Consider the following 6,000-nt stretch of genomic DNA (forward strand, 5'->3'; position numbering starts at 1 on the left):
CACAAGTAAACCGTCAGTCTGAGAGCAAAGAGCTCTAATGGGGTGATATAAGGGGGTATTATATAAGGTCAGAAAAGATGGGGCCTGATTATTCAAGACCTTGTATGTGATGAGAAAAATTTAAATTCAATTCTGGATTTAACAGGGAGCCAATGAAGAGAAGCCAGTATAGGGGAAATCTGCTCTCTCTTTCTAGTCCCTGTCAGTACTCTTGCTGCAGCATTTTGAATCAACTGACAGTGTTTCAGGGAGTTTCTAGGCCATCCTGATAATAATGAATTACAGTAGTCCAGACTAGAAGAAATATGCATGAACTAGCTTTTCAGCATCCGTCTGAGACAGGATGTTTCTAGTTTTAGAGATATAGCACAAATGACAGAAGACAGACATATTTGTTTAATATGAACACAAAATGACTTCAAGATTGAGCACAGCGTTACCGGAGAGCAAGGTATTGCCATCCAGGGCAAATATCTGGTTAGACACCATGTTTCTAACATTTTTATCTTGAGAGAGACAAAACCATGATATTTGATACCTTTCTAAATAAGTTAACCTGTATTATGTTCAAATTCTTAAGGATTCTTCTAATTATTTTTGCATTATTCTGTGAAATATTTTCTATCTGTGCTCTTTTTATTACTGCATGACTTATATGTTAATATGTTTCTTTTAAGGAAGTTTCTCAGAACTCATTGCATAATTTTCACTGGTATGAAACTGAGCTGGTAGTCCTGGAACAAGACATTTTTGTTCCAAGAAAGAAAATTCAGATCTCTTTACCTGAACCTCAAGTGCAGGTTCATGTGAATATTTCATGCCTAGGCTTCACAGAGCTCTGGTTTTAAAAGCGTGGTACAAAACTCTAGAAAGGACTTTTCTCACAGGTGCGACAGGAAACAGCAGCTGTTATGCTGTGTTATCTAAGACACTGTGAGATGCAGCATTCAGAATTGCTCCTTTTTTGTCCTTGTGCAGAGAAAAAAACAATTTGGCCCCGACTCATAAACACGGCACTAGTGGTGAGAACTTGATTATGACAGCACATTAGCACTATAGGGGCAGTGCCCAAAACTCATTATATTCTATTAAGCATTGATCAGCCGATGAAAGTGTGGTGAAGGGCGTGTTGAGGACAGATATTTGGCATAGAATGAATATTTCTGATGCTCAAAGTTATTGGTGACGCGATTTACCATCTCCCCATAAAGCTTCTTAATTCTTACACATACATTCTGAAATATTCTCTAAGATCTAATTAGACCCAAAATGTTTATGTAAAAGTGAACTTCTAACATAACTTGTATAACTCGCTAACAATGTTAGAATTCTCTGGTTAATTATCCTGCTATTTTGGACTCCTCAGAGATTAAATATACTTATATAATAAGATCTGTGTTTTTTCAATTTCTAATTTTTATAGCTCTAAGGGTAAGAAAAATGCTTTTTGCATATTCTTCAGCAACTCTTCAGAGAAACAAGCCAGTATCTAAAAATCTTTATGTAATCATTTTTAAATGATCTTTCTTTATTGTTTGTCTGATTATACCAGTCCCACGTGGTGCAGTAAGAAGGACCATGAAAGAAAGGGAGAAAAAAAAAAGCTTTTATCTGGTTTATGGTAATAACTTTAGTGAAATCCAGACAAATGGCTTAAATGGATTAGAAAGATGGTGATGTCTCTATTCTGTACAGTATCTCTCCTGGAGACTGAGGGATTGCTAGAGATTAAAGTTTTATTCACTTTAATTTTTAATGAAGAAAATATGGATTCAACAGTCTAATAGAACACACGCTAGAATGACAACACTGCCACTTTTAGATCGATCATTTTCTTCTCAAAACTGCTGTATGTCTGGCACGATAAGGCCTCAGTCGTGCACCTAAGCAGGAAGACGATGAAGTTCTTGTTTCGCAAGCCAGGCATAGGTTAGATGATGGAACAACTGAATTCTCAGCTGTCGAAGGAGGCAGGGTGATAGAAACCGAATGCCAGTCTGTATAAACCTCAGAACGGCGTTCACTCTATCGAGAGAGCTCTGTGAATTGTGAACTTCCAAAAACAACACTGAGTTGGCATCATTTCCAGGACAAACGGGGCCACTTGTGATTACGTTAAGCTCTCCACACGTGGTGACAGAGGCAGTGGTACACTTAGTGAGACAATACACTAAATTATACTCAAGGAGTTTAAAACAGCGTGTTAAATATATTCACTACAGAAACCTATAAATCATCCTAATGAACCATTAATTTGATAATGAAGAGGTGGAGCAATGAAGGTGTTAGGGATAGTCAGACATCTGCTGTTTTTGCAGAGCTAATAATGCCTGGAGCTTTTGAAATGTAGCCATGTTCATCCTGGGTCCTGCTCTATTGGATGCTCCCAGGCAATCCTGTGCTACAAACAAGGTATCACGTTCTGCTTCCAAGGTGCCCTATACAGACATCCTGTCACCCCAGTAGAGGGGTCCTGTTTAGCCTCAACATTAAAGTGCTGCTATTAGCTTGTCCAACAACTCAACAGTGCAAAATTGTAATCAATGCAAGCAACAGACCTCGCTCATCACGGTCTCATCGTGGTGCGTCACAGCACCACTTGTGCTTAATTTGGAAGCACAAACACCCGGGGAATAAAAAACAAGCCACTGAATCAAGTGTTGCATGTTTATGTGAATATCAGCTGCAGTTGAAAATATCATGATTTATGGACATTTATGTTATTCACTGGTTATTACCCAACATGTGACGGAGAGAATTGGATTGAGAGAAATGTAAATTTAAAAAATAATAATAAATGATATGACAAATGTCCAAATAGATATTAACTGCAGCAGACATCAGCAGTAAAAGCCTCACTATAATCAGTCTGTAACAATATGGATATTGGATATATGCTTAGAATGAAAGCATATATGTCACCACGCATCTTATAAAAGTCAGTCAATAAGATGAAGAACCAGTATTATTAGTATCTTTGTGTTGAATATCCTTATGTTTTTAATCTGCCTGTAACTTTTATAACTCCTCTTATATCTCTGTGTTCACTCCCAGCCTTCAGAGATCCACTGAGGTCTTATTCTAACTCTTCAAATCGGCTTTATGCTGAATCAAAAACCACCGGTGTGACTCAAATGAGATCTACTCTGCTGGAGCAACAAGCCTAACATCTATGACATCCAGGAGATAAGAGTGTGCGAAATCTCCGTATAGAGATCAGTGTTCCCTGTGTGGACAGAGTCAGTTGCGAAGGCTGGCTGCCTTTATTGTTGTTTTCCATGCGGGGAACCTCATGGGGTCAGACGTAATTCTCCAGCACAGCGTGAATGGAGATGAATCACTGCTATGGCAGGAATCTTAAAGCAGATGGCACCTTTTCAGCTCTATGCAGGAGTTTCAGTTCCTCCAACCTGTTGTCGGAGAGGAGCACGGTGTAGAATTCGTGATGTATTTTTGTGCTTTGCGTGCTGCACACCTTTTATTGTTTTGCTTGCTCCGCTTTTTCTGTACCTGTGGAAAAGTTCACATGCCCTTTGAAAGGATCTAAGCTGACTTCCTGTTTGCTGCTCTGCTTTTCTGCACTGAAATTATTTGCTGTCATTCTCGACTCACGAAACCTCATGGCAGCTTATTCTGTAAAAGTCATTCCTCGTTCATCACACCTCTGCTGCTCCTACAACAGCAAAGTATGCCTGCAATTCTTAGTGATTGCTCCCTTTTACATTCATTTTAAAATAATGCGGATGACAAGCCTTGACAGAGACACAGGTGCACAGATAGCAGTCTAACTCATATATTTGCAAGGGAGCAATCAGGCCGTGGGCTCCTTGGCTGCGATTTCACACACGTTTGGCAGCAGACGTTCACTCGGTGACATAATGACTTGTTGTTTTCCAAGAGCATCCAGTCTGATTTCTGCCTGCATGTCCAGCTGTAGACTGTAGATCCAAAATTGTCTAAATGAAAGGCCATTAACATCTGTCACACGCAATTATGTTTAGCATCCTTGTCTCTAATTCCATTCTGCCCAGCAACACATTGCCAGGAGATGTTTCCCTTCATTTTTTAGACCGCCCAGCTTGCGAATCACTGCTCTTTGCACAGTTGCACTGATGATTGCTTCCGACAGAAGACTGGGAACAAAACATCAGGCGTGTAAACTGTCCACTGACAGACTCAAGGTCAAGACCCACTAAAATAATGCAAGGAAAAAGCTTTTTTCAGTGTTGATTGCAGCATGTTAATATTAAAGTCTACAGCATGTTTGACCTAAAAAGGCAGTCTATCACCAATACTGATTTACAACAGAAAGCACACTGAGAATTTGAAGCCGTTAACCTGTTTTAATGAAAAGTTTCAACATCTACTGACCGAGCTGCCAGCTTCTGTGAATGATTTGATACAAGCAAAAAGATCCCCATCATCCTAAAACGTTTGGACTCTGTGGCCACACTAAGGAAAAGTGGCTAGTGTCATTTTTGTGTATTAAGGATTTCTTTCGGTTTTGAGATGCGACCTATGTTCAAGCTCTATATTATTGACAGTGTTCTCTTAATTTTCTTATGCTTGGGAGTCTTTGTTATCTGTGCCTTTAGTTGTTTGTTTAGCTTTGGAAGACTTCAGGTTTGTTATTAGTTCCCTTATGTGTTCCCATAAAACAAATCCACTCACTAAAGCCTGTTTAAACTGAGTCCTTTGACCAGGTTACATGGAGGCAGATGGTACAAGAGCGTGTACAAACGGCAGTACCGGGGCATGTACCCATCTAACACTGAACATCGTTAAAGCAGGCCAAAGTTCACGACACAACATCCCTTATGGACTCCTGAGCACACGCGGCATGGATGAGTCATTAATGGTGTTATGCACCACTGACCTGCTGACCAGCTCCAAGGATGCCAAAGATCAGTGGCTCCATGATATCCTCACAAGCTTTCAGTACAATTCATAACTTTTCATGAATCACTGTACAAATGCACATCAGATTTCCTGTAAATTTGTTAATTCCTAAAAAATCATTAGCAGTTTTTAAATAGATTACTATTGCATGCTTTTGGCCCTAGATATAAAGCAGTGAGAGCAAAAGAAGTACAAAACCTATATTTTAAGTCTTGGCTCAACTGAGACAAGCACTGAAGTTCAATAAACCTTGAAACCAGTGGAAACCTTTTTCTTATAGCTCAAAGCAATCCACAGACACATGTGGGAATTTCTGGCCATGGGAACAATTGCTCTTACTTGAAGCACAACATATTTTCTCAGTTTCTTTTCTCTGGGCTTAAAAATCTCAAAGCATCAAAGAACACAGAGCCGTTTGTTGTGGGGATTTCTTCAAAAGCTCCTCACCTTTTGGACGGCAAAGACGGTGCAAAGACTGTGCACAGAGACTTAAAAAAAAAAAGTATGTATGCTGTTTTCAAGCTACTCACCATCTATGAAGGGTCTGACATAGTTTTTAATGTGATGTCTGGGGCAGCTGGTCACTTAAGGAGCAACTGTAAAACTGGCTCTGACAATATCACACGAGTGTGTCCATAGAGCAGATTGATTCCCTGAAGAACATCGAGATTCAAAGCCACGCAGACCTTTGGAGAGTCTCAGCTTTGGCTTTAACGCTCTCTAGAGCAGCGACATGAATCCTTAATATACAGCTGAGAAATATCTTCTAGTTTCCATAGAAACTTTTCAAGCCTTTCCTGCTCTTGCAGTATTATCAGCACCCTTTTACTAGTTTCCTGTGAAAATTTACAGCTCTCATGAAGACCTGGGAACTAAGTGGGAGTGAAACCTCGCCAACACAGCAGCTCCAAATAGCCCACATCGGATTCCCGAAGGCTCCCTGCCATCTGCAACTCCACACACCCACCAGCAGCCAATACACTTGCTAACGGTGGTGGGGGTTAATTAATGGAGCCCTTGCTCAGAAACAGCAACTGTATGCATTAATCATCTCATCTATATTTAATATTCAATGCTTTGCTAATCCTTGATGTAGTCCAA

The sequence above is a fragment of the Perissodus microlepis genome, chromosome 2 (genome assembly GCF_051167445.1).
Source record: "Perissodus microlepis isolate ML-2025 ecotype Zambia chromosome 2, ASM5116744v1, whole genome shotgun sequence".
Taxonomy (NCBI): domain Eukaryota; kingdom Metazoa; phylum Chordata; class Actinopteri; order Cichliformes; family Cichlidae; genus Perissodus; species Perissodus microlepis.